Source organism: Mustela lutreola, chromosome 8 (genome assembly GCF_030435805.1).
Source record: "Mustela lutreola isolate mMusLut2 chromosome 8, mMusLut2.pri, whole genome shotgun sequence".
Taxonomy (NCBI): domain Eukaryota; kingdom Metazoa; phylum Chordata; class Mammalia; order Carnivora; family Mustelidae; genus Mustela; species Mustela lutreola.
The window spans coordinates 16,797,931-16,824,402 of NC_081297.1; the positions used below are offsets into that span (position 1 = coordinate 16,797,931).

Sequence of the window (26,472 nt, forward strand, 5' to 3'; positions counted from 1 at the left end):
AAACAGTAAGACACTTATGATTAATTTAGGGGAAAGAGTCAGGCTGAGATGCTTGCCTTCATCACGAACTGTCCTTCTCTGAGGCAAGGCAGCTCACGTTCTAGCATTTGGAAAGTCTTACTGTGAAGTCAAATGTCCTCGAATTGATATAAATTCAGGCCAGAGTTGTTTCAATATAAAACAAGTTGAGCAAGTTTACATGGTGAGCAGAGGCTCTAGAAGAAATTACTAATATGCATCACACTGTTCATTCATTCCTACTGAAGTCAACAGAATAATGATTGCCCCCCCACAAAGGTACTTGTGCCCTGATCTCCAGAGCATGTGAATATGTTGCCATGCATGGCAAAAGGAACTTCAGGGATTGATTAAATTAAGGATCTTGAGATGGGGAGATGATCCTGGATTGTCTCAGTGGGCCCCATGATATCACAACGGTCCTTGTAAGAGAGGAGAAGACACAATGACAGAAGTAGGGGGTCAGAATCAGGAGCCAGAAGGTGCTCCGTTTCTGGCTCTGAACATGAAGAAAGAGGGCAAGAACCAAGAAATGCAGGAGGTCTCTAGAAAGTGAGAAGGCAAGGAGATGGGTTTTTTCCCTGGATCCTCTGAAAGGAACACAACCCTGCCAGGGCTTTGATTTTAGCCTAGGGAAAGCTGTTTTAGACTTCCGGCCTCTAGAACTATATGGTAATTAATTCATATTGTTTTAAGTCTCTAGATATGTGACAATTTGTCAGGACAGCAATAGGAAACTAATACACTTACTATGTACCACTGCTTAGGTAGTAGAGACTCAAAGATGAACAGGCACGTTCCTCCTTGGGGTATTTCTCCAACAAATATTTATTGGTTGCTCAAAGTCACGTGATACCTAATGGTTTTTGGGCATTGACTACATGTCAGGTAATATGTTAGGTTCTTCGTGTGTGTTTCTTGGATCCTTAGATCCATCCTATGTTAGTATCCTACAGGGTTAATGTTTATTGGATATCATGTACTAGCCACTGGCCTAAATATTTAACATGCATCATATTTAATTCTTATAACCCTTTTAATGTAGATAATAATCATTTTCCCTCATTGGACACAAGAGGAAGGCTGAGGCTCATGGAGGTTGAAAGTAGTTTCTCTGGGGCACCTGGGTGGCTCAGTGGGTTAAGCCTCTGCCTTCAGCCCAGGTCATGATCTCAGGGTCCTGGGATCGAGCCCCGCATTGGGCTCTCTGGTCAGCAGGGAGTCTTCCCCCTCTCTCTCTGCCTGCCTCTCCGCCTACTTGTGATCTCTGTTGTTCGAATAAATAAACAAAATCTTAAAAAAAAAAAAGAAAGAAAGAAAGAGAGTAGTTTCTCTGGGTCAGATTGCTGAAAGGTGATAAAACTTTAAACTGGTCTGTTTCTAGAGACTGCCTTGTATTTTCCAGATGAGTAAACTGAGGAAAGTTAAATAAGTTACCAACACCACACAGCTAATCAGTGGCAATGTCCAAACTGATTCATCATCCACCAACATGGTCTTCTTTCTGACTCCCTCTGCTTCCTTCCCCACTGGCTCAGAGCCTTGTGATTCTAGTCTGAAATCAGTTTAGAAAACCTCACTAATGTAGCGACTAGATCCCTCCTAGCCTGATGCCCAACTGACCAGTTGACCCCACAGAGATCTGGGGGTAGGACAGCTCAGGCTGAATGGCTCAGCTCCTCCTTGGGGTCATCAGCCCCCTTTAAGCTGGAGCTAACTGAGTTGTCCTAGCAATACTTTCTTCCCTCAGAGGAGAAGCCACTACTCAGAAGAAGCTACCTTCTCTTTTCTCTCCCCTCTTGCCGTAACCTCTTCAGGACCAAGAGCTCTCTGTAGCGAATTTTTCACGCAGGTCCTAGAAAGCAATGGTTTTTCAGAATTGTGAGCTCCCAGATGAACACAAACCCCAAGCTGTGAACCTACAAACTGTGACAGAAGGAGCAGAGAGGAGGAAAGAGGCAGATGGGAAGGCTCAGTTGCTCCACTGCCTTCAACACCCTCAGTTTGACAGTATCCCGAATGTTCCCTGAGTTGTATTCTTGCTGGTGGCCTCACAGAAGGCCACAGTGCCTGTCCACCCCTCCCCCACCTAAACTACGGCACTTCCCATAGATTAGCCAAGCTGACATTGGGAAAAAACAGGGTCAATGAAAATCTAAAGGATGACAATAAAGAAAAAAAGAATTAAAAGCTATATATATGTTTCTAAATATATCTAGACTGCAAGTGTCTGGTGGTAAGAAATGCATTTTTAGAGAAGAATGCTAAGGTGCTCCAGACTTACTATAAATGGTTTGAACACATACCAAGTACCCTAGAAATGTTTATTTAATTGAGTTGGTTTACTTGAAATCAACTGATTTGACAGTCTGGCCTATTTTAATCTAGACACACGCCTTCCTCCCCTGCCCTCTCTCAACAGGAGGGAATCTTGTCCATTCGGTCTCTTTGCAAAGACAAGATGGCTTCCTTATGAAATTGCAAACCCTCTCCTTGTTCAACCTGCCCCGTCTTCCAGCTACCTCAGCTCCTTCCCATCAGTTCTAGTGGAGATCTTGAGGGAAATGCCTAGTCCCTGACAAATGAAAGAGAATGAGAAAGGCTTTCTTCACAGTCTCTTCTGTTTCAGGAGCCCTTGGCCCGGTCTTCTCCCGGTGAGTTCCCATGGGAGTTTACTCCCCACGTGGTCTTACAAAGTACTACCCAGCAGCCCCCACAGCGAGAACAGCCCAGTGATCAGAGAAGAGCCTTGCATCTCTCCAGGGAGAGAGCACGCCTAGAGAAGGGGTAATGCTGTCCTGGCTTGTGGCCAGAAGAGCAGGAAGCATATAAATGGACGCCTGATTTCTCTTCTTGAGTAGATGGCGGGGCAGAAAGAAAAAAAACAAAACAAAACTAATTTCATTTCCTCATTTAAACATCCATGAAACATAGAGATTATTTAGTGCCTCTGAGAATTCCTGGGTTCCCTTAGTTTTGGAAGACATAAAAAGAGCTGATTTTCTGCTGGAACTGTTGTCACAAAAACCATTTATAAAGAACGTCCAGAACAGGACTGAGCCTACCTTGCTCCTTGTATCGCTGGAGCCCAGTATCGTACCTGGAATAGAGTCAGGAGCCCCATCCCTGCTCTGGACGGGTTTATGGAGCTCGTGGATGGCATCATCATCACTGAGGCTCATGGGGTGCCCGAGGGAAACAAAGCGTGTCCCTTCATTGTTTTGCCTACGACGGGTCTTGTTCCTTAGCTGTCAAACCAGGGCAGATTCTCCAGCATCTCAAACATCAGCCAGCTTGCTGCCTGGAGGTATGACAGGAATGTTGTTAAAGTTGGTTTCTCTTCATGACGTCATTTCTCATTCCTTATAGATACAGACTCTCCGGGCCAGCCAGAGAGACCTGTTGGCTGCCCGTGCTCGCGGATCTCACTCCCTGTTTTCCTCTCCACCAATTCCCCTTCCTCTTAGTGACCTCCCTATAGAACAAGGTGTGCTTCTAGAAACGCTTCCTGCCTTACTATCACCCTGTTGATCCTTGAAGTCCCGAGTCTTCTTGACTTGGGAAGTGGTGAGATGCATTCATTGGTGTTTCCTCTCAGGGATCCTGTGGATCCCCAGAGAGGTTGCACGCCTCAGGAAGGGAGGAATCTATCTCTCACTTCTTTCCTGTCACATCCCTGATGAGACCAGTCATTAGTATGGCCTTCAGTGTTCAGGACACACTTGACAAGTGGCTGTAACTGGGTTTGCTCATTACTTCAGGGGGAGAGAACAGACCTCGATTGTCCTCCTGGCTCTGTCTTGAGCCACGTGAGTGGCATTCGCTGGGGCTCTTCACCTGCCGGCCTCAGGGCTCCTCAGTGATAAGATGAGAAAGTACTGGAATGATCTCTATGGGCTCTTTCAGTTCCAAAGTTGTAAGTATTTATTTCTACCTCGATGATGTTTCCCCCAGCTCGCCCCCTCCTTTCCCACCACCACCCTTTGACCTCTCTGAGACTTTCCCAACATCTTAAGCTGTCTGGGGGCACATTCGATGTTCGGTCACAGCCTGGTGAGCCTGAAAGTCAGGAGCTGTCTGCGTCCCAGTCATGGCTTTCTGAGCAGATCCATGAAGAAGCTCCTGGTGTTCGATTAATTGTCAGTTGAGGAAGGAAGCAGCCTTGTGGAGGTTGCTTCTTTCCCATCCCTAACCCTAACCCTTGCAGCTCCTCAAAACACTTCTGACCCCAGAAGCCCTCTCCTCGTCCCCTCTAGGCATGTCTGCCTCGTGCGAAACATGTGGACACTATTTCAAGTACCTGGCGAAGTAGAATGTCGCCCAGCAAAGTGGGTCCACGGGAGGCCCTGGGTATGTATTGGAGAAGACAGACTGTGACCTCAGGCAAGTGGCTTACCTCCCTATGCCCCAAAGTCTTCATCTGTAAAATGGGGCTACTAAAGGTACCCAGCTCATAGGATTCTCATGAGAATTTAAGCATTTAAAACTGGGCCTGCTGCCTGGGAAGAGCTCCGTAGATGTCAGCCATCGTGATTACCATTACCATTACGAAGGGTCTATCATAAACCAGCTCTCAACAGGGCTTTCATCCCCATGAGGATGGAAACTCAGGCAGAGAGGTGAGCTCATGGCAGAGCCAGCTGGCTTGCTGGGAAACAGAGAAGCCCCGGGTGCCTCACGCCAGTATTTTTAGCGGTGATAGTGAGTCACACGCATTTAATGTCAAAAAGACTTAAAATTGAAATAGCTTCTAACACCTCTCTGGTATTTTTACCGCACTGTTTTATCTGGGCATTAAAAAAAAAAAAAAAAAATAGTTTTAATTATATCTTGCTCTGCAGGGGAAAAAAAAAAACCACAAAGGTTTGTCATCTCTCCTTCTTTTTATGTGTTCTTCATTCTTAATGAACAACGGCCTCAACAATGATGGCATCAAGTGGAGGATGTCTCAGTCAGGTGGCATCAGCCACTAGGCCTCCTTGCGCCCGATGTCATTACAGGAAATGAACGCATTGTGTTGAAGGCTGTTTGTTGCCCATTGTTTCCCAGGGCCGGGCCTGTGTGGGACTGTTTGTCCTCCAGCACACACAGCAGCCATTATGTCCCCTGCAGCATCCTTCGTGCAGCTGTGAACATTTGTGCCCAAGCCAGTTCGGCGGCGGCAGAATTCTCTCAGAAAGGCGTTGTGAACAACATCCCTAGTCAGAGCCTTCCTTCTCTCTGGGAATATCCTGGAGTCTCTGCTTCCTTCTCCCACTCAAGCCAAGGAAATCAAGCAAAGAGAGGCCCCTTTGATGTAACATAAATACCTCTGCTATTCACAGGGGTGGGGGGTTTTCAGATCAGAATTTCTGATCTCCACATGGGCTGTCCATTCACAACTTTCTGACCCAGAGCCAGGAAAGGTGATGTCCAGGTGCAGACCGTGGCTTTCCCCAAAGGCAACAAAGTCTAATGACTGCCAAGCACTCTGTCCCCCGATCCACCAAGTGTAGGGATGTGCAGCCTGGTCCTTGGTGCCACCATAGCCATGAGACCAACTTGAGATGTGACTGTGAACACTCTCGGGCTTCTTCTGACCCACCGACCACCCACCAGAGAACACATATTTAAATCATCAGAGCACGAGGGGCCCCTGGGTGGCTCAGTCGGTAAAGTGCCCAGTTCTTGATTTTGGCTCAGGTCATGACCTCAGGATTGTGAGATCGAGCCTCGTGTCAGGCTCCGAGCCAGGCGTGGAGTCTGCTTATGATTCTCTCTCCCTCTCCTTTTCTGCCCCTCTCCCCTCCCCAAAATAAATCATCAGAACATGAAACCTTGGCTCCCAGGCTAGAAATGGGCTTCAAGGGAGACTGAGGCAGGAAGTTCCCAGACAGACGTTTCTTGTCAGACTCTGTGACCCCTGGGTTTGAATTTAATGGCCTATTTGCCCTCACCTTGAGGCTTGGGTTGGCAAGGGCAGCTCTAGAAACTGTTCATTTTCTCTTAGGCATGATTCCTGCCATTTTGGTTGAGAAACACTGGTGTTCGAAGGCTTGGTTGTGTAACGTGAACCAACCATCTGGGCTTTTCCTGGGATCGCAGTGCTGATCTGATGGAACATTTAGCAAGAGGAGCCATAAGTTAAAACATTTCCATAAGACATATACGTGTATGGGTATGTCTGTGTTCATATAAATATAAAGCTCTGTGTATACACTTATCAGTATAAATCCCTAACAAACACCATTTATCAACATTTGCCTATGACTTTTAAAGTGGATGTAATTTAGAACATGATTTAAATACATACAAATATATAGGTGTACTTGCAGTTCCTTATTGGCCAAATTTCCAGGTCCCACTGCTAAATATGATTCTGATATTCATTACTAGGGTGAAAGAGGGACTGAACTCACTCTGGACTCTTACGACTCTGGAACCTTCTGGAGCTTATGCTCAGCTTCTGGGCAAAGGCTTTGGCACTAAAACCCTTATACTCTTCTCCTTTCTGCTAGAATCCGTTGACCTCCCGCTGACTCTCACTGCCCTAGCAAAAGAATGTTGTCTTTGACCGCCAGTCCCCAGGACCCCAATGCCCTCCAGTTCCTTTGCTAAAGGAAATCCCTGTCTCTCTGTCCACAAGGAACCCAGCTGCCAGAGGTGTCTCCCCACTTCCAGCGCCTGAATGCCATCTCTCTTGCAAGCAACAAAGCAGAGTAGAAAGATATTCATGGAAAGTCCTTCCCTGTGAGCCAATTTTTCCTGGGACGGTTACTCTTTTTCCAATCAAGAAAGAGTTCTCTTGATAATCAAGTTACTGATTTATTCTCAACTCTTCCCTCCCCGCTGATATTTGAGGCTTGGAGTGGCAACAAAAATAACTTCACATGGAAAACTAAGGATTACTCACTAATTGTGTTCCCTTCGCACTCATCTTCCTTGCCAAGCGATCTTGAGTTTTGCCACATTTTTCTTTCTTTCTTTTTTTTTTTTGGAACATTAAAAAGCAGAAGGAGGCAACAGAGAATGAGAACAGATAAGGCTTTAAAATAGGAGTGTTAACATGGTTCCCTGCAAGGTGTGTTCCTCGTCTGGAGATCAGCAATCTGAGGTCTCTTGCTTGGGGTAGTGTCGGTCTAGTAGGAGACTGGGAAGCATGTGAACGAGGGAGGGTGTGCCAAATGAAGTAACCGTCGAACATCATTCTTCTTCTTCAAGGTTTCCGGTGAAAAACACGTCTAAGCAAACGTAAAATATTGCAAATGAAAAAGCAATCTGTGAAATAAAATCCATAGCAATCAGTCTCGCTCGTTTAGAACGTGTTCGCAAAACACTTTACACGGGAGGTTCTCAGACAAGTTTGCTTCCAACACTCCCTCCAAAAAAGTCATTTTGAAGAGCTCTGCGCTGTTTTAAAGACAACATCCAAAATTTTTTCACCGGAAGTTTAATTAATGGCCGAGGAGATCATTTCCAGCAGATGGTAAATGTTGATATTTTAAACTAAAAGTGCACACGACTCTCAAATGTGCCTGATGGGAGCAAAGTATGTGGACAATGTAATGACTCATTTTCATCCACTCACAAACACAGGAAGATTCTTATTTCATATTTGGAAATGATAAAGCCTTTATTTTGTCCTTGAACCTATACCCAGTCCACTCCTCCGGTTATTTGCACCTTCGTGATATGGACACTTACCCTTGAGAATCTTTTATTCGCTGTGCCATCATGCTTCTCTGCAACAAGGTAGATTTGCAAACTGTGTTTCTGGCTGGACTGCAGAAGGAGGATTGAAGACAGATTTATGGTCTGAGGGACTGAAGGACCCTAAGAAAGTACTCAGCAGCCTGATTCAACATAGTGCTCAGTATGAGTGGAGCAAATAGCCTGTGCCTGGGATCTAAATGTCTCCACAGCTGCATCCCTAGTAAATACGCAGCAGAGTCTTCATGGATGAGAAGAGGGAGGCATGTAAAAATTGGAAGTGGGCTATCATGCAAAACTCTTTATAAGACTCCGGCAGCACAAAGCAGCCTTAGTTGGGCCAGAGGCATGAAAGCGAGCCCTGAAAGTGAGAGGCGAGATTTAGCCCTTTCTGTATAGAAGGCCATCTCTGCACAGGGCACCATGCGTGGCCACAGTGTGCCTGCTGCCCCAGAAAGCAGCACAAGGGATCAGCATTCATGCCCCCAGGCCAGCACCCACTCTGGTGGGCAAAACCCACTCCAGAACCAGCCTGAGGGCACCAGCTGTGGGCAGCAGCCCCATTGGCAGCCCCGTGATAATGGCATTGGTGGTCTCATCATGGCGGGGAGAGCATCCCGAGACTGCCAGTGCCTTCCGTGGTCGTGGTGACTTCACCAGCTGCTAAGGGTGACTTTGACCAGTGTCAGTACGTTTGCTCAGATGAGGGGCTTCGCTGTGACTTCCAGGGCGATGTCCCCGGAAGAAGCCAAAATGGGAAAGCCAACAATTGGCCAACACAGGAAAGACTTCTTTGCAAACTCATATGAACCACCAACTGAGTTGTCACCCCTCAAGAAAACTGGGATGAACTTTCAAGATTCCCAGAGTTACTGCATTAGCAAAGGGAAACCAGAAGCGAGAAAGTATTGCTTTTCACTCAACACAATGCTGTTTTTACCTCAGACCTTTGAGGCCTGGGCAAAGTTGAGGTCGGAAAGAATCTCCCCGAAATTTCCAGTGGGTCAGTCCATCGCTGGACGAGAAGCAACAGCTGGAAAACAGAAGACTCCGAGACTGAACTTACCAGGATGGCATCTGAATTTAATACAAAGTGGGTCTGCCTTTACTTATTCTACAAGGCTTAAAGGGGGAATTCTCTGACGCGGGAGACCACCCAATCAAGTTAGGGGGAAAGATAGTTAGCGTCAGACAAACCAGGGCAAAGAGCACAGAGAGTGAAGGAAAGCGGAAGTTACCCTGGGGAGGTCTACCTTCCGATCCTTATACAAGATAAGGGGAGAAAAGAGCCTTGTGCTGATCATCAGTCTCTAGCTCCTGCCTAGAAAATGCCAACCGCCAATAACCATGACCTGTGCACTGAGTCGCTGATGTTAGTTGTGTTTTCAGAGAGTTTGAGGTTCTGTGAATGAGAAGTCACGTAGATGAGCCATGTATTTCCCTGATGTGGAAGACAAGAGTCTCTCCATCCCCTCTGAGCAGAATGCAGGGGGCAGGCAGGAAGACAATTGTCTAGAAAAAGACTCCATGCTATAAAACAGAGGCCTTGCTTCTAACAAATTGCCAAAAATGAAAAATCGGTAGGCAGCCAAGTCTGGCTACAGCATGTTCTGAAGAGAATTTTCTGTATCCATCAGCACGCTCCCTTTGGTTCCTTTCCCCCAAGAAGCTGAGAAAACAATCCCGAACAGAAACAGCTCTGGGCGGGGAAAGCATTTTGGCACCTGAAGATAAATCAGCAGATATGCACGCTCCCAGAAGCCTCCCAGAAGCCTCCTCTCCCCACCCCCACCTAAGACCCCAACCCATATTGGCATGCAACTCCCTAAACCCCCCTCAGCCCGCATGAGGTGAGCACATCCCTACCCAACACTTGACCGTATAGTATAGGTGGGGGCGAATAGGGTCTCAAAGCCAAGTGTGTCCCGCTCTGAACATCAGTGAGTCACGGACTTTGTCCACAGTCCATCACTTGGGTAAGTTCTCTATTACTTCTCTAGTTGTTTGGCTTCTGTCCACGAAATTGCAAGCTCCTTTCTCCTTCCTTTTTATCAGCTGTAGAACCTAGGGCACAGGACAGCGCTTAATAAATATGCAGTTCAATTGATGGGATACACCTGATTCAATCCCTGAGCGGGAACAAGCCATTAGCAGAGACAATTTAGGAGAGCCTTGAAAACCTGACCTCGGCAGATGTGCCAAGCCGTTTTACAGATGCGAACTCATTTACTCCACATCACAACCCTGACAGGTATTCCTTTTACAGTAAGGACATCAACAATGGAATCAGGGATAAAACCGGAAGTTGGATCTGATAGACTCTGGCCCTGGGGCTCTTTCCGGCACACCTGAGTCCTCCTTAGCGAGAGAAGCCTCCCTGGGTCGGTTCCCCATGTCTCACCTCTGGCCCCTGTGGGCAGGTCCCTCCCTCCTGCGAGACCCTCGCCTCCCTCAACACTGCGTAAGGGCTCCCTGCCCGCAGAGAAGCAGAACAAAAGTATCTCCCTTCTCACAGACCTTCATCTCCAAACCCCAAACTGGTCATGGCCTTCCAAACATATTGCATCTATTTATAGAGAAAGAATCAGATAAGAGAGGGGATTTCCTGAAGAGAAGGAAAGAGGAAATCTAGGGATGTCACGTGAGCACACGAGGCGTCCCCTGGACCCACTCTACTCACATCTGGAGTACTCGCTTTCTTAGGCAAACTCGAGCTTTCTCACCTTGGAAAACAACTAATACAGAAAAGAAACTCAACGGGTCTTCCAGAAAGAGTCTCTGGAATGTCATCTGAGCCTTGGTTGCTAAGGAATTCGCTCCCTATCTTGTATCTGATCACCAGCGTCTACTCCAGACTGGTCAGTCGTGAGTTTCTTGAAAACCACAGTCACAACCTCCACATCCTGTCATTTGAAATAACAGCAGCAATGATCATAGCAAACATACATATAATACTTAAAATGCCTGAGACATTATTTCACCTTTATGCTCTCAGGGACCTGGCGAGGCTGCTCTTTTTCCACCTGCATTTCACAGATGAGGGAACTGAGGCACGAGAGACTTGTCTCTTGCCCAAGGTCAAGGACTAAGCCATGATGGTGCCAGGATTCAAACCTCCGCGATTTGGCTCCAGCGCAGGCTTGTGGCAACTCTAGGACAGAGATACTATGCTGAATTAGAAGGTATATAAAATGTATCATCAGAAATAAATCAGATACCAACACAGCTGTGATGGACATCACAGCATCAGCATCTTACTTTCTTCTTGCTTTGCTTTTGCAAAAAAAAAAAAAAAAAAAAGTTTGGGGGGCGGGGATTCAGAGTCAAGTGCCTTTAAGGTATAGTAATATCTAGTCACTAGGACTAACTACTCCAACAACTTCTGTGTTTAGGTCAGGTTTGCAGAAAAGCCCTCCAAATGACTCCTTGTCCATACTCATTGGCCATTCCAAGTGTAAAACAACAGATCCTTCAGTTGTTGGCAACCAAAGAAGTGTTGCGCAAGACTTCAGGCAAGAGGGGAAGGCTAGAATTGATGGACATCTGTCATTTGTATCATTTCCTGCCAGGAGGCAAGAGGTTGAGTTTACTGAAGAAAAGAGAAACGCTACGTCCCTGCTCTCTGTCTTGCCGAGAAACATTTCCCCAGTAACTCCTTTGATAGCAAAGGATGGCCATTTTTGCCTTAGCTCGTTAGACTTCTAGTAAGATACAGTGGGTTTAACACAAGCCTAATAAATCTAATGAAATCTCAATAACAGAATGTCAGGATTAAAAAAGTAAAAAGTCCAAGAGACCAAATGAATGATATGTTCATATCTCCTTAGGAGACCAAAAATTTGATAGATGAGATTTTTATGCAGAAAAGAGAACCCAGCCACCCTAAATGGCTTCCAGAGGGAAAACGAAGAGAAAAGAGTCAGTTTGCCCCCACCCCCAGAGACCTAAAAAGACTCTGGTCTTGGAGGCACCAAGCAGCATGGAAGGTTGTGTGAGACTTACAAAGAAAACACAGATAAAAGAATGCAGACATGGTTCAGCTTCTGTCCCTTCCCCTGACAGCCAGACAAACTGCCCACCCACCCCCACATGTACACACGCATACACACACATGGACACATGCATGGGAAAAAATTATTTTCCATCTGATTCTCTTGATTTAAAAGGGCATTGATGAACACCTCCCTCAAAGGACCCAAACTATATATATCACTGGGAAATTTTAAGAACATCAAAAACAAAGAGGAGACCCTAAAAATATCTAGAGAGGAAAAGTAAAGCATTTCACAGAAAAAGTATCAGGACAGCAGAAGCTACAGGTCAAAGGATCATTACCTTCAAAAAATCAGAGGGATTTTTTTTTCTGGCATGAGAGTTCTATATCCTGCCAAATTATTAACCACACATAAAGATGGACTAAAGGATCTTTTTAGATATTTAAATCCTCAGATGTTTTGCCTTTCATATGCTCCCTCGTCAGAAAAATACTGAATGATGTTCTTCAGAAAAATATGGGAAGAAACCATGAAACAGAAAGTACAGGAACCAGAAGACCTAACCCAGGATGACCGCTGTCCAGAAACAAACCAGTCCAGGCTGGACTATGGGAAGGAACAGCTCCAGGGAGATCTTCTGGGTTATAAAAAACCAAAACTAATGTAGTGGACCGAGAAGAAAATAGAATCAAGAGGCATATTATCAAGCTACTGGAATATTTAGAATTAAATGATTATACAAATTGAAAAAAATAGTCAATTAATAATAATAATATTTTAGTTTTCATAATAGTACTTTCCCCTTCAAGGAAGTTTATTTCCAGGTCAGAAAAAGAGAAGCAGAAGCCGGCTCTGTAGGTGGGGGAGGCACACTGGGCCCCGCCCCCCCCCACTCTAATCTGCCCCGGACGGCATCCTTGCTTCCTCCAGGGAGCCTGCCAGGGATGGTGGCAAGAGCCTGGGGCAGAGACGGCAGAGCAGCGGGCCCAGAGGACGCAAGAAAGACCAACAGCCTACAGGCCCGGGTGGCACAGGTAAAGCCCTGCTTCCGGCCTTGTCTGCTGGGGCCCCGGACTCCGGAGGAGCTGCCCGCCGGGACTGGGAAGGCAGAGGCGTGAGGATACTCGGCCGCCCAGATGGGAGTGGAGGCCACTTCAGTGTTGGCAGTTGGGTCTTCCCCAAGGCCCTGGAGCCAGGAGCCAGGAACACATCCCTGGTTGGAGGAGGGAGGGGCCGGCCAGGCCCCGGCAGGCAGGGGAGAGGCAGCAGCACATCCCACACCCCTCCAGGGTTTGGACTGTGGATGGTTGCCCATGGGGCAGGGACCCGGAGACCACAAGCTTTCGCAGACTTATGCGATAAGAGGTTAGCCACGGCCCCACAGCACTGGTCCCACGTGTTAGGGCACCAGGGTTAGACAGTTACTGAACTGACAGGTGAAAGCTGGAGGGTGGCCGGTCCCCGTGGGGCCTCTCTCCTTCCTCCCAGCATCCCCAACTACCCTCCCACCCCCCCACCCCCCCACCTACCCCCCACCCCACCCACCACCCACCCCCCGCCACCACGAGGGGGAAAAGGAACAAGGTCCAGGCAACTGCAAAGACCCAGGGGGTCAGAGGCACCTGACTCTCTTGAAAAAGCCAGGGCCTCAGATGGGGTTAGGACAGGTGCGGGAACCTGGAAGGATATTCTAGGCTGGAGCCTTCCTTCACCACAGTAAAGGCAGAGGCAGCAACAGGAGACCACCAAAGAGGCTGGAGCCTCCAGAGCTGGGGGGGGGGGGGGGACCAGCCAGTACTTTGTATGGGGTTGGTGTGGGGTCTAGACTGGGTCTGAAGTGTAAGGATGGGCACATCTCTCTGTCCCTCGGCCCTTCCTGCTTCCCAAGCCAGGACTCAGTATACCTATAATTCCAGAAACATTTTTTAATTTGCATAAAAAAAGGAATGTAATCCTGATGTTCTACTTAGCTCAGACATAAACAAACAAAAATCTATACTCATAATAACGCAAACTGAATGTCGATTCACTCAGAAATTATGATATAGAGGTGCCTGGACAGCTCAGTCCGTTCAGTGACTGACTTTTGGTTTTGGCTCCGGTCAAGGTCTCAGTCAGGGTCCTGGGGTAGAGCCCCATGTGGGACTCTGGGCTCAGCAGGGGCGTGTGCATTTGGATTCTCTCTCTCCCTCTGCTCCTCCCTCTGTTCTCTTTCTCTCTCCCTCTGTCTCTCAAATAAATAAATCTTGAAAAATTATGGTATAAATTAGGAAGAATGAGAATTACTATTGGATTTCTAAAATTATGTTCATGTGTTACAGTCATTAAAATTAAAATTAATTAACCTTAAAAGACAGTAGGGACGCATGATTCCAGACATCTAGAATGGCAGATGCCATGTTTTTGCATTTGTTAAACCTCGCAGGGGTTGCTATTCATAGAGAAGGAAACAAAAATGTCTAAGAAACCAATCTTTTGTGGTTAGCCAGTGAAAGAGGAACACTTAATTACAAGAGGAAAGGCACAAAAAAGAGAAAAACCAAAAAGAGTTCAATGAGAAAAGGTGACCAGAAATTTATATGTGGCTTGATTATGAAAATAATCACATACGAGTTTATGAGGGAATTCAAGAGACAGGGTAATTTGAAGAGTTTATTTTCATTTTATATATCCATGTAATGAAAGTAGCATATTCTATACATAGCTATTGTAAGTCATATCTATGTATATTCTATATATATTTCAAAATATGAACAGAGAAATGTATTATGGTAGCTGAATTTGGTATTGTGAATGATCGTGGATTTCATTTCTGCTGTCACTGTTATAATTAGAAAAAAACATTTTAAAATGAGTTCTTTTTATAATTACTGAGTGTTTTCTGTTTACTTTTCCTTTTGAATTTATAAAATTATAACATTTAGAATTGGAAGAGACAGGAGATTGAATTAAGTTGGTTAACTGAACACAGATGCCTAAAAATGACAGAAAGCGGTTACATGTTTAAAATAATAAACCTGCAACATAACAGGAAAACAGAGACATTCTTGGTGGACCAGAAATAAGAAAGAAGTCCTAAATAAGAGAAGGCAGAAAGCATCGAGATTATAGAGGAAGGTGTTTTTCCAAAATAAATAAATAAATAAAAGCCTGTTTTAGAAGGAAGGAAACATTCTGGAATTCTCCAAGACACCAACCCCATGCTTGGAAGTAGCAGCAAGAGGGGAGCCCAGAGGCAAAGCTAGGGATAACTGGTAGAAGCAGTCAGATGGGACAAGGTCTGACTCTTTATTGCCAAACAGAGGTTGTGCCCTCAGGCAGGGGCAATGAATATGAGCTTTGGAAGAATGTTTTGGAAACATCCAGAAATAAAGGGGAATCCCAATACCCAGAAGACTAACCACTGGCTCACCTTGCTGCCAGTCTGTCTCACTTGCGCATGAGAATGCTAGGAAGCAGAGAAAACATTCGCAGCAGACACGCAGCAAGGAGACTCCACCTCAACCTCGAGCTCACAGCTAAGAATGGTCGATCCTTTGAGAAACACCAATATCCCATGAGTTGTACCAAATTCAGTAAATGGAAGCTATTTTTTTTTTTCCTGAGGACACAGGGATAATACTCTCAGACAGATACGAGGGGATATTGCATTTCTGAAACCAAACAGGCCTTTAAAAAAAGAAAAAAAGGAAACTATTTGAGGCTTAGAAATAAAAACTATGATGGTCAAAAGAAGAATCTACAAGATCTAACCTGTATGTCCCTTTCTACCGCATTTTGGACTGTCTCTGTGTTAACAGGGAACTCACCATCTTATCAACCAGTCCATGCCCTTGTTGCAGAGCTCAAATTTCAAAGTTCAAGAGTTCTGGGGCACCTGGGTGGCTCAGTGGGTTAAAGCCTCTGCCTTCGGCTCAGGTCATGATCCCGGGGTCCTGGGATCGAGCCCCACATCAGGCTTTCTGTTCCTCGGGGATCCTGCTTCCTCCTCTCTCTCTGCCTGCCTCTCTGCCTACTTGTGATCTCTTTAAATAGAAATATTTAAAAAAAAAAAAGTCAACAGTTCTGTCTTATACTGAGTCTGGTCTCCTTGCTCTCAAATCCATTTGTTCTGGATCTTTCTCTGGAGCAAAATTTAGCTTTTTCTTCTGCAAGCACACCTTTCCAATATTTACAGATATTTATTACGTCTCTTCTTGTCTCTAAGGTAAATAGTCAGTTATTTAACTGTTCCCCACCTGACAGCTTCTTTCTAGATTATCCCCAATACTTAGGAGAGAGGCTCTTTAAAGCAAGCTTGAACCTGCACATGGTATTTCAGAAGTGGCCTAATTTTCCCACAGTGGTATTATTACTTCCTCTGGTTACTCAGTTGCTATTAATAACATCTAAACTGACATGAGTGCGGTGCTTTCCTTGAAGAATTCCAGGAAATGAGTAAGTAGGTCTGTTTCTGTAATGTTCAATATTAGGTTCATCTAGCTAGTAAATATTTATTAACCACAAACTATGTTCCAGAGACTGTGCTAGGTAGTACTAGTGGGTCTCCCAAGATGAGCAAAGCATAGACACCTTCAGGAAGTATCCCGTTTACTAGGGAACTTAAAGTACACACATAAGTAACTACATAGTGGCGGTTATTTGACTAGTACAGACACAGGGCTTTGGATCTGATGGAAATGCATCATCCAAAAGCAGAAAGCCTTCCTCATGAGCAGTATCCCAGGTTCTTTGACTGGACTCGGACCCTGTTTGCCAAATAGTCTCTTCCCAATCCCTCCCGCATCCTGGTGCTTGGTGTGTGTCCCTTTGGATTTGAGAGGCCTGGCTTTAAGAACCAAACCTTCCAGGGATCCCACGGTTGGGTAAGTGCTCAGAAATATAGAAAGCAGTAATTCGGACAGATATATGTATTCCCATGTTCACAGCAGGACTTGTCACGATAGCTAAAAGGTAGAAGCTTGTGTCCATGGTTGGATGAATGGATAAACCAAGTGTGGTGTAAACATACAGTGGAATGTTTTTCAGCCTTAAAAAGACAGGATATTCTGACACAGGCTACAGCAGGAGGGAACCTGGCAGACATGCTACTTGAAATAAGCCAGCGACAAAAAGACAGATGTTGTACGGTTCCACTTATACGAGGTATCTAGAGTAGTCAAATTCATTGAAACGGAAAGTAGAATGGTGCTTGCCAAGTGATTGAGGAAGGAGGGAACTAGAGTTTGTGTTTAATGGACACAGAACTTGTTTTGCAAGATCAACAGAGCTCTGGAGATGGATGGGGTGATGATTGTACAATGGTGTGTACTCAATGAGACTGAACTGTACACTTAAAGATGGTAAAAATGGTTAAAATGATAAAACGTATACACTTATGTTTTAGATATATATACATATATTTTATCACCATAAGTAAAAAGAATCAGTCTATCCTTGGCCCTTACATATTACAAAATTCAATTCTTCACCCCTTTTCCTGGATCTGATCCACAATTTTGCCCTCGCTGGTGTATTGTGTTGACTTAGAGACATTCCCAACATAGAGCTGCCTCACAGCTGCTGTGCCTGTGACAAAATGCTAGCCAAGGGAAAACTCTGCTCCCAAAGTAGGGGCTTGTCTTCAGGGATTACAGCTGACAGACAGATTCTAGAATCTTCTAGGCAAGAGTCACATGCCACTCAGAGGCTCATCCGCCATTAAACCTGCATGGGCGCAGGCTCAGGAACTAACCAAGGGCTGGTTTGGCTCTAGTCTGGACCAAGCCTGACATGAAGGATCCCTATCCATGTCTGGGCCAATCTGGCATTTTCCACAGAAACTCATTCTGAAGGAGGTTTTGCCCACCATTTCTCCTCCATGCCCAGGAGAGGAGCTCATTCCCACAGTAGGCGGCCACAGCACCTGGTGTTGGCATTTAAAAGTTAGGGAACAAGCTGACAGATTTGAAAAAACTGAAGTGACTGTGTCATAAAGAGTACTTTATTAATTTTGTTGACAAAGGTTGTTTCATTTGAATTATTTATGATGCTTTATAGCCCACTGGAGACTGCCCACAGCCCATTCAATAAGAGGCAATTGGCAGTGTAACCTGAGACTTTGGCCTACCTCTCGACTGTCAGATCCTCCAACAAGGAGAGGCAGGTCTTTTCAAGAAAGAAGAGTTATTCATTTATTCAATAAATACTTACTAATATTGATATGATCATTTTACGGTGTGTGATAATAACAGGGTTATGACAATAAATGGGTCTGTGATTGGTTAAATGGAAATCCACTGGTTCTAGGTCCATAAACGTCTGTTTTCATGTGAAACCCACCTCACCACAATCTTACAAAGCCCAGGTTTATGTTTCTCTCCTGAGTATTCAGGGAGGCCACCAGGGACATGTTATGGGCCAAACTGTGTCCCTATCCCAGCCCCACTCAAATCCATGTATTGAAGTCCCAACTCCAGTTCCTCAGAACAGATCTGGAGATAAGGTCTTTAAAGACGTAGTTAAGGGCAAACGAAGTCCTTCAGATGGGCCCTCACCCAGTATTTCCAGTGTCCTTATAAGAATAGGAAATAAAGACATAGATACGCACAGAGGAAAGATCACATGAAAACAGGGAGAAGTCAGCCGTCTACGAGCCAAAGAGAGAGACCCTGCCAACACCTTGATCTTAAGCCTCAAGCCTCTAGAATTGCCAAAGAATAAATTGCTGTTGCTTGTGCTGCCCAGTCTGGGGTACGTTGTTTTTGGCTCCAGACCAAACTAATATACTCTACCATTGCTAGTCCACCTCTCTGCCCATTTAATCCCATGACCTCAGTGACATCATAGGCAAGACGTCAGGACTGAGCAGTTTGGATTCATGAAGGAGCCAAAATAACCCACAGCTCATCAATCTTCCTGGCAACACGGTGTACTTTAGGAAGGAAAAAAAAAACATGGCAGGAGGGGGTGGGGATGCACCATGCTACTACCCAGCAAGCCGCTGGTCTACTGAGAAAGCATATCTGGTATTACTCCCATTTTTACCCAGAGGAGGACTCCTCCAGTTTAGTAAGGCTCCCCAGGGGCTGGTATTGCTGCCTTAATAGCTCAGCACCCAGGCATCTTTGTACCAGAGTCACAAACAGTTCACACCAACTGTGCCATCTCTAAATAAAGACCTCCCTTTGGTCGTGATTTCCATGAATCTGAAAATCCCCCAACTCTAATCCCAAAAGAAGGATGCCATTTCCAGCAGTCAGAGAATGTAGGTGGTTAGCTCATTGGCTTTGTACTCCTAAAGCGTCTGCCTTGTGTTTCTCCCTCCCTGCCACCTCCGACACCCCCCACAGGAGCCATATGGTCACACCGCCTACTCAGCCTGGCCATGCCAACATTGGCTTTTGCTTCTTTAAGGGAACATGACAGACTCCAGGCAGAGACAGCTCTGGTTCAAACATCTTTCCGATGCCATGGACTCAACCTGTTGCCCAAATTTTCGTGCCAAGATTTGAACGGTTTTCCCAGCTTTTCCCCCTAATTTCCTGGGCCCTGTACGCAGTGTACTTCTTGGTCTGTTTCCCCCTCCCCTTTGTTCCAGGCTAGTCCATGCCTCAGCTCCCTGGCTTGTGGACTCAGTAGCAGCCCTTGGCTATGACCATCCAATTCTCACCCGCTCACCTGGAGGGGCGGGGCCTGTGCGTTTTCCCGGTTGAGGTTATAAGCCTGTCCCTGATATCAATCCAATACGAACCCTACCTTTCCATACCTTGTGAGAACTCCAGGCCAAGAACATGATCTTAGTGCTTGTCACACCTTTACTCTTTTGTCTTTTACTGCCTGAAGTCTGGCCCAGACTTAACTACTTCTCCCTTCCTCTCCTCTTGGACAAGGAATTTTGCCTCCAACTCAATGGCCAAGCAAATTTGGTATTTATGGCCAACCAGGCAAAAGATTCCTCCCTAAAGCTTTCTTCCTACAGTCTCACTGATAGCAAATTTGTGTGGCTGACCTAAGAACCGGGCTACTTTCCGCTTTGGCCTGTATGGTAGATGGCTCAAGAAATATCATTCACGAAATCCAAACTAAGGCAAATGATGCCACTCCCAACCTCTGTAAGAGCTCTCATCACAAGTGCCCTTCTCTGTCTTGGGAGCTCATCCGCTTCACCACCTGCTTTGAAATCCACACTCATGCGGACCTTCACCAGCTCTTGGACTAGACGGCAGGCAGGTTTGTTTCCGCCATTCTGTCATACTGCCCCCTCCCCCATTCACTCCTTCCCCCTCTAGTTAACCATATACATGCCGTGTCACCTAGAATTCTGGGATTCCTTTCTTGGTTCTTCCATTTTGCCCTACTCTCTTATTGCACTGTCTTCGCTGGTTCAAAACCAGAGGATCATGTGTGCAGAGATGTTTACACCCAAGGCTGTGCCTCCCGTACTGCCCATGGCGCGGACTCTGCAGAGTATATCATTGGCATAAGGAACGCTAATTGCCATTCTGATAGATTGAGACAGAAAAATGCCTCTGAAATGCCTCTGGGACAATGCCAGACCCATTTTAGAATAGAGATCCTTAAAGTGCATCTCCAGAAACAGTCATTTTGAGAAAAGTATCCTTCTCTCCCCCCCCCCCCCAATTTTTACTTCCTTTGGCTTCATCTTCTTAGGCCATTCTAGGATTGTTCTCACCGGGGCCTGAACAAGGCCGATCAAGCTGAAAAAACAGAGCACAGAATCAAGGTCTCTGCTGTTGTCAAGTTCAGGATTAGCTGGAAAAACCCTGCCTTTCGGGTACCGTCCCCCTATCATGAAACGCCATGTTCCCAAGACATTCTTGTAATCTATAGTCATTCTCCAATCAGAGAGCGCAGTAGGGTGATATTTAATTCATGTCTGTCAATCACAACACAAAGAAAGGCCTTCAGCTGGCCACCGAGAGAATCCTGTGCGGACGGAACAAAGGGTCGGCAGGGCTCTGTGGTCCCAGCGGCGCACTGCGCTCAGGAGCCAGCTCCTGGCTGCAGCGGCCCTTGCGTGGCTTCCGAATAATTGTGGCTTTGGAAGCAGCAAGGCAGATTAAAGAGATTAAATCAACAGTGCATCCCTGCGACACAGTCAGGAGAGAGAATAAGGTTGGCACTTTCCTGCTTTAGCTCTTCAGTCGCGGATCAGCATGTCCTAGCCATTAGACCTCTGCGTCAGATCCAAATATTTAAATTTTGGAGTAATTGCTACCCCTAACCCTCTCGACTGGGGCTTGTATTTAGCTCTGTGCTTTTTAAATGGACGCCTCAGCAAAACAGAGGACTTGTTGTATGAACTAGAGTATGAAAATGAACAAAAAAACCAAAAAACCCAAAACAAAACAAAAAGCAAAACTTTCTTTCCACGCCTTGCATTTATCGTTGGAAGTTGGAGGGATATGAATAATAAATAAATGAAATGAAACACTTCCGTGGTGATTGTCCCTAACACAAACACAGGATCCTGAGGCAGGCTGCAGCTGGACAACAAAGGCACAGTTCCTCAAGTTCAAGATTAGAGCACCAAGGATTTTTTTTTTTCCCTTTGCAAAAACAATCCTTGGGAAACACAGTGCCTCTGCCCTTCTCCCTGGCTCTCCCGTACTAGTAATGGAATCAAAAGGGTTTTGACTGTTAAGGCTACTCATGGGGACTTACGCCAACTCAAGGTAATGCAAAACCTAATCCATGTCTTTTTACTACCAGATATACACCCATCATTACCTATAAATATCTATACAAAGGTATGTACATATTACATATATACATATGTATATTTACGTGTATGTTACATCTTTCGCTTTCAAAATATTTTCACATTTTGTTCGCTCAATTTTCAGGAAAGCGAGGAAGGTTTTACTGGCTCTTTTGTAAACCCCTTTTACAAATGGAGAAACCGTGAGGGTGGTACGGAATGAGGGATTGGGGGGGGGGGTAAAAAAAAAAACAGATGGGTTTGGGGGTAGAAAGACCTGGCTTTGCATCTCCGCCCTCTGAGCCCTGGCTCTCTGACTTTGTCAAGCTCCCTAACCTTTTTTTTTTTTTGATCTTCGGTTCTGTCTCCTGTTAAAAGGGAAATATCATTCTCAAATAATATTTCCCTACAATGAAATCAGATAACACAGGTGAAAGTTCCTGGACCACAGTAGGCTCTTAAAGAGTAGTTTTCTCTTGCCCCCGAGTGAAGGCTGACAGCAGAGTTGGAACTTTCACCTCTAACCAGGACCCTCTGGACCACTGGGCTAGCTGTTTGTTCTGACAGCTGACTGGCGGTGCTGGTGTGGTCCGATCCTCTGGATGCCGGTGTGTGCCCTCCTGGCCCGGCAGCCACAGCTGCAGCATCTCTTCCAGAAGTTTCCCTTGCCCTTTTCCCTGTATTTGCTGCCTCCGTCTTGGAAAAACTTGCAACAGGAGGAGTTCCAGGAAGAGGTTATCCCTGTTAGACCCAAGGGCTTTTATATTCCAAAACATATGCCTATCGTGCGAGGCTATAGTTAATATTTCAGAAGTAGGAAATCTCCAAGAAATGTGTCTGCCTCATAAAGGGTTCATGTTAGGGGCGCCTGGGTGGCTCAGTGGGTTAAGCTGCTGCCTTCAGCTCAGGTCGTGATCTCAGGGTCCTGGGATCGAGTCCCGTATCGGGCTCTCTGCTCAGCAGGGAGCCTGCTTCCCTCTCTTTCTCTGCCTGCCTCTCCATCTACTTGTGATTTCTCTCTGTCAAATAAATAAATAAAATCTTAAAAAAAAAAATAAAGGGTTCATGTTAAATAAAATGCAAGTTGGTATAACCCATCTTTCCTCCAAGCTCAGTCTGTGAACTTGAAGACCCACTTTGCTTATCCAAAGCCTCCATGACCTCAGTTGCAAAAGGTAGTGTCCGAATGAGATTATGTCTTTTTATTTTCTCATTCTTTATGTAACCTCCATTTTAATTACTGGAAAATGGGAACAATAATACCTCACACATTAAGGTTATTGAGCCTTTTTATTTTTTTAAGATTATATTTATTTGACAGAGAGGTAGAGCACAAGCAGGGGGAGCCCAGAGGGAAGGGGAGAAGCAGGGTCCCTGCTTGAGCAAGAAGCTGAACACAGGACTTGATCCCAGAACCCTGGGATCATGACCTGAGCCAAAGGCACTTTACCGATTGAGCCACCCAGGCACCCCTATTATGAATCTTAAATGCGATGTTATATGGAATAGGAATAAATTTTAATCCACAAATTCTGATTTTTTTTTTTTAATCACATATGCTCTGGGGCGCCTGGGTGGCTCAGTGGCTTAAAGCCTCTGCCTTCGGCCCAGGTCATGATCTCAAGGTCTTGGGATCGAACCCCTGAGCTCTCTGCTCAGCAGGGAGCCTGCTTCCTCCTCTCTCTCTGCCTGCCTCTCTGCCTACTTGTAATCTCTGTCTGTTAAATAAATAAATAAAATCTTGAAAAATAAATAAATAAATCACATATGCTCTGAGCCCTAACCACCTGGGTGCTAGAAATTTAACCTTACGCATAATCCCAGACAGAGTTCCCGAGCCTTACACAGTACCAGGATGTAGTCAGGAGTGAGGGGTAAGAAATTCTAGTCAGTCTTGGAGATGTCTGATGCCCTCCCCCATGTGGGCCTTTCAGTCAACTCTCTTGCCATGCCTGGGATGAGGGGATGTGTGATGAGGCAGCATCTGTGGTCTCTTTTCCCATCCGAAGTCTTGCCCCCTCCCTGGATCACTACCAGGAAGTAGCTCTCCTTCCCCATGGGTCTAGAACCCATTGCTTCCTGTTGCTGCAATAAATTCCCTACCACTATGGATGGTGAGAAAGTTTTTCACCATTTAGCTTCTAACTAGTTCTCCAACATGTCTCCTGTCATCTTTCCACAGACACCTTCTAGGCCAGCCTTGCTAAGCAACCACCGGCATTGAACCATGTCCGCCATGTTTTCTCCCCTTATTGCTTCCCATTCATTGTCCCCTAACCCTGGAACAGCTTCCCGTGCCCTCCTCCCAACCTAAATCAGCCAATATTTATTCTTAAGCTTCAGCTTACTTGTTACCTGGTAGAAAAAGTCTTCTTTTGTGCTACCTGCAGACACTTCTCCTCACTGCATAGCACACAAGTACCACGGCCCCCATTCCACAGTACAATAACGGCCTGGGTGCAGGTCTGTTTGCACTGCTCATCTGAAGGAAATCTGAGCTTCAGCCCTGCAGCTCCAGCCCCTATCTGAAACAGTGACAGTGCCCGGTGTAGATTTGTTAAATCAATTTTCTTCTGCACAGCAGCCCTATCTTTAGCCTTCTTTCTCCCTCTCTTCTCTCCTTATAACCCTTGCCCTCTTCACTTGAATCCATGGCAGCGCTGCCCATAGTTGAGCCATTTGGGTATTAACGTGACCACCACGTGACCACCACATGACCGTGGACTTGAATGAATCCCGTATTCCACAATTATGCAGCCAGGAAGGGATCTCAGTGGCCAGCTGATCCATTTAGGGCAGGACTCACCCTTAGGGATGGTCCCTCAGTCTCTGCTGAAATAAATTCCCAAGGCTTTCATAGGAAGTGGACATGACGGAAACATCACGGAAGACTCTAGCATGTGAGGTCGACGTTACCGAGAAGAGCTCCCGGCACACAGGAGCGGACTGGCTCTGTGGTTGAGGGTAGGGCAGCCCAGAACAGAGAGACGCTGAGAAAAAAAAAGATATTGTCTGTTTTCTCCAGAGCTTATTTCTCTTTCAGATTACAGCCCAGGTGAACAAGGAGGCTTGCTGGCCCTAATCTTGTGGGCTGCGTCCCGCGGGCTGGTGTTGGCGGGCATCCTGCAGGTGAGTAACTGCAGCCTTCTGCTCCGTCTGCGAGGAGCCTTTGTTATCTCCACAGCAGTTTTGGACTCTTACAGCATTTGAAGAAGAAAAAAAGAGGCGAGGACAGTGGCTCTTTGTGTCTCTCAAAGGCGGCACTGTTTCCTTCGGCTGGCATGGCCCACGGACAACGTGCTGCCCTTCACGCAAGGTTGGTTAGCCGCCCCGACGCGCGGACGGCCCGGTGCCAGCCCCGCAAGCAAGAAAGGCTGGGTTCCCCCACCATGTGAGGGTGATTTGCAAAGCAGCCAATGGAGAGCACCTTCTGATGGGTGGCTCTTCTGCTGTCCCAAGGAAGCAAGTTTGGGGAAGTCCTTCCTGTCCCCCGACCGACTAGTGACTCCCATTGCTTAGCAGTCAACGGTGGCCTTGCAACTAGAAGGGAGTTTCTAGGGATCTCTGCCATATTTCTTTTAGTTAAGTTCATTTTCAAAAGTTGAAAGCCAATAAACAGTTTTTTCTTTGTAAAGAGCGATTCTGCACTGTTCATTCACCGATACATTTAACAGGCATTGGTTGAGGACCAGTTTTGTACACTACTCCCCCCAACACACACACACACTACATATACCTGCTACCGAGGTACTGATGGGAGCCACTCCTGTCTTCATGGAGTTCACAGATAAGTGGAAGTTCATGAGGATAAGTAACAAAGGGGCATCATGTGCCGAGGAAGTCCAGAGGAAGGGTCCCTGGGAGTCATGGTGGTTTCACGAGGAAGGCAGTGACTGAGTTGTCATGGAGGTCAAAACGAGTCAGCCAGGGGCTGACAGTGATGAAAGGCATGCAATATTGTGATGGTTGTGAGAAAGTGTAGCACATTCAGAAGACTGGCATTCCATTCAGGAAGGTTGGAGTGTCGGAGGTAGGTATACTTGGGGGAGTGGTGGGCAATGTTGAACAAAATATAGAGAGATTTTGGAAACAAGCCATGGGTGCTGTTTGGATTTTAGATTTTATTCTAAAGGTAGCTAGGGGACTTTGAAAAATTTTTGCTGGATGGTGACATGGTCAGGTACAGTGAGCCTGCCAATAAAACAATCCTACCTAGAAAGGAGCGCCTTGCCAGGGGGCCATGCCTGCCCATGGAAAAAGAAAGTCCCAGAAAGCTGGGACTTGTCCTTCTTCCCCCACTAGACTGTGTGTTCCTGGAGGGCAAGCAGAATTGCTCTTACTCCTTTCTGTACCTCTGAAACCTACCTTGGTAAATCGTGGTAAGTGCTCAGCAGATATTTGTTGAATGAATGAACAAATGAATGAATGACCACATGAATGGTTCTTTCCTCTTGGATTGGAGGGAGCAAGTATCACCTTTCTTCACGGGATTTCCTATCAGACTTGCTGATACTGGAATACCACTATTCTTTTAGTCTTATATTTCAGGCTCCACGGCCTCAGATCCATCAACTATCTCTCACGCAACAGGATTCTTCTACCACTGTCCTTATGGAATTTGCCATTGGCCGTCTGATTAAAATGTGCTCTTGAAAATGAAACATAAAATTCCAGATAAGCTCTGGCCTCAGGAAAGGTTCTCCAGGCCTCTTCACCTACCTGATTGCTCTCCAACTCAGTTTCACCGGGTTGTTTTGGCAATCACCTAACACTGATGACTCATATTGTGCTTCGAGTAAATTAAAATCTTGAAATATTTTCCATATGTTCTATTTTTAAGGCAAATCTCCTGCAAGACAAAAATAAATTCTAAAATATTTCTCCTATTTGGTATATACGGTTTATTTCATTTAGACTCAAGTGTGAGATGATACATTAACTCTTTGAAACTTCAACTTGTTTTCTTGGACCCATGGTTGCAGCCTATTAAACCCATATCAGCTACATCTTCCAGTCTGATATCATCTGCAAACATGATCGGTGTTCAATCAATACCCTAATTCAAAC

General features: G+C 45.9%; 1 long non-coding RNA gene across 1 annotated transcript; it reads left to right on the forward strand.

Annotated features, from left to right (window-relative positions):
• Positions 1-12,641: 12,641 nt before the first annotated feature.
• On the forward strand, positions 12,642-26,070 carry LOC131839889 (uncharacterized). Its single transcript, XR_009357058.1, has 3 exons — positions 12,642-12,736; positions 24,449-24,534; positions 25,941-26,070. It is a non-coding gene; the product is annotated as an uncharacterized LOC131839889 (long non-coding RNA).
• Positions 26,071-26,472: the final 402 nt, after the last annotated feature.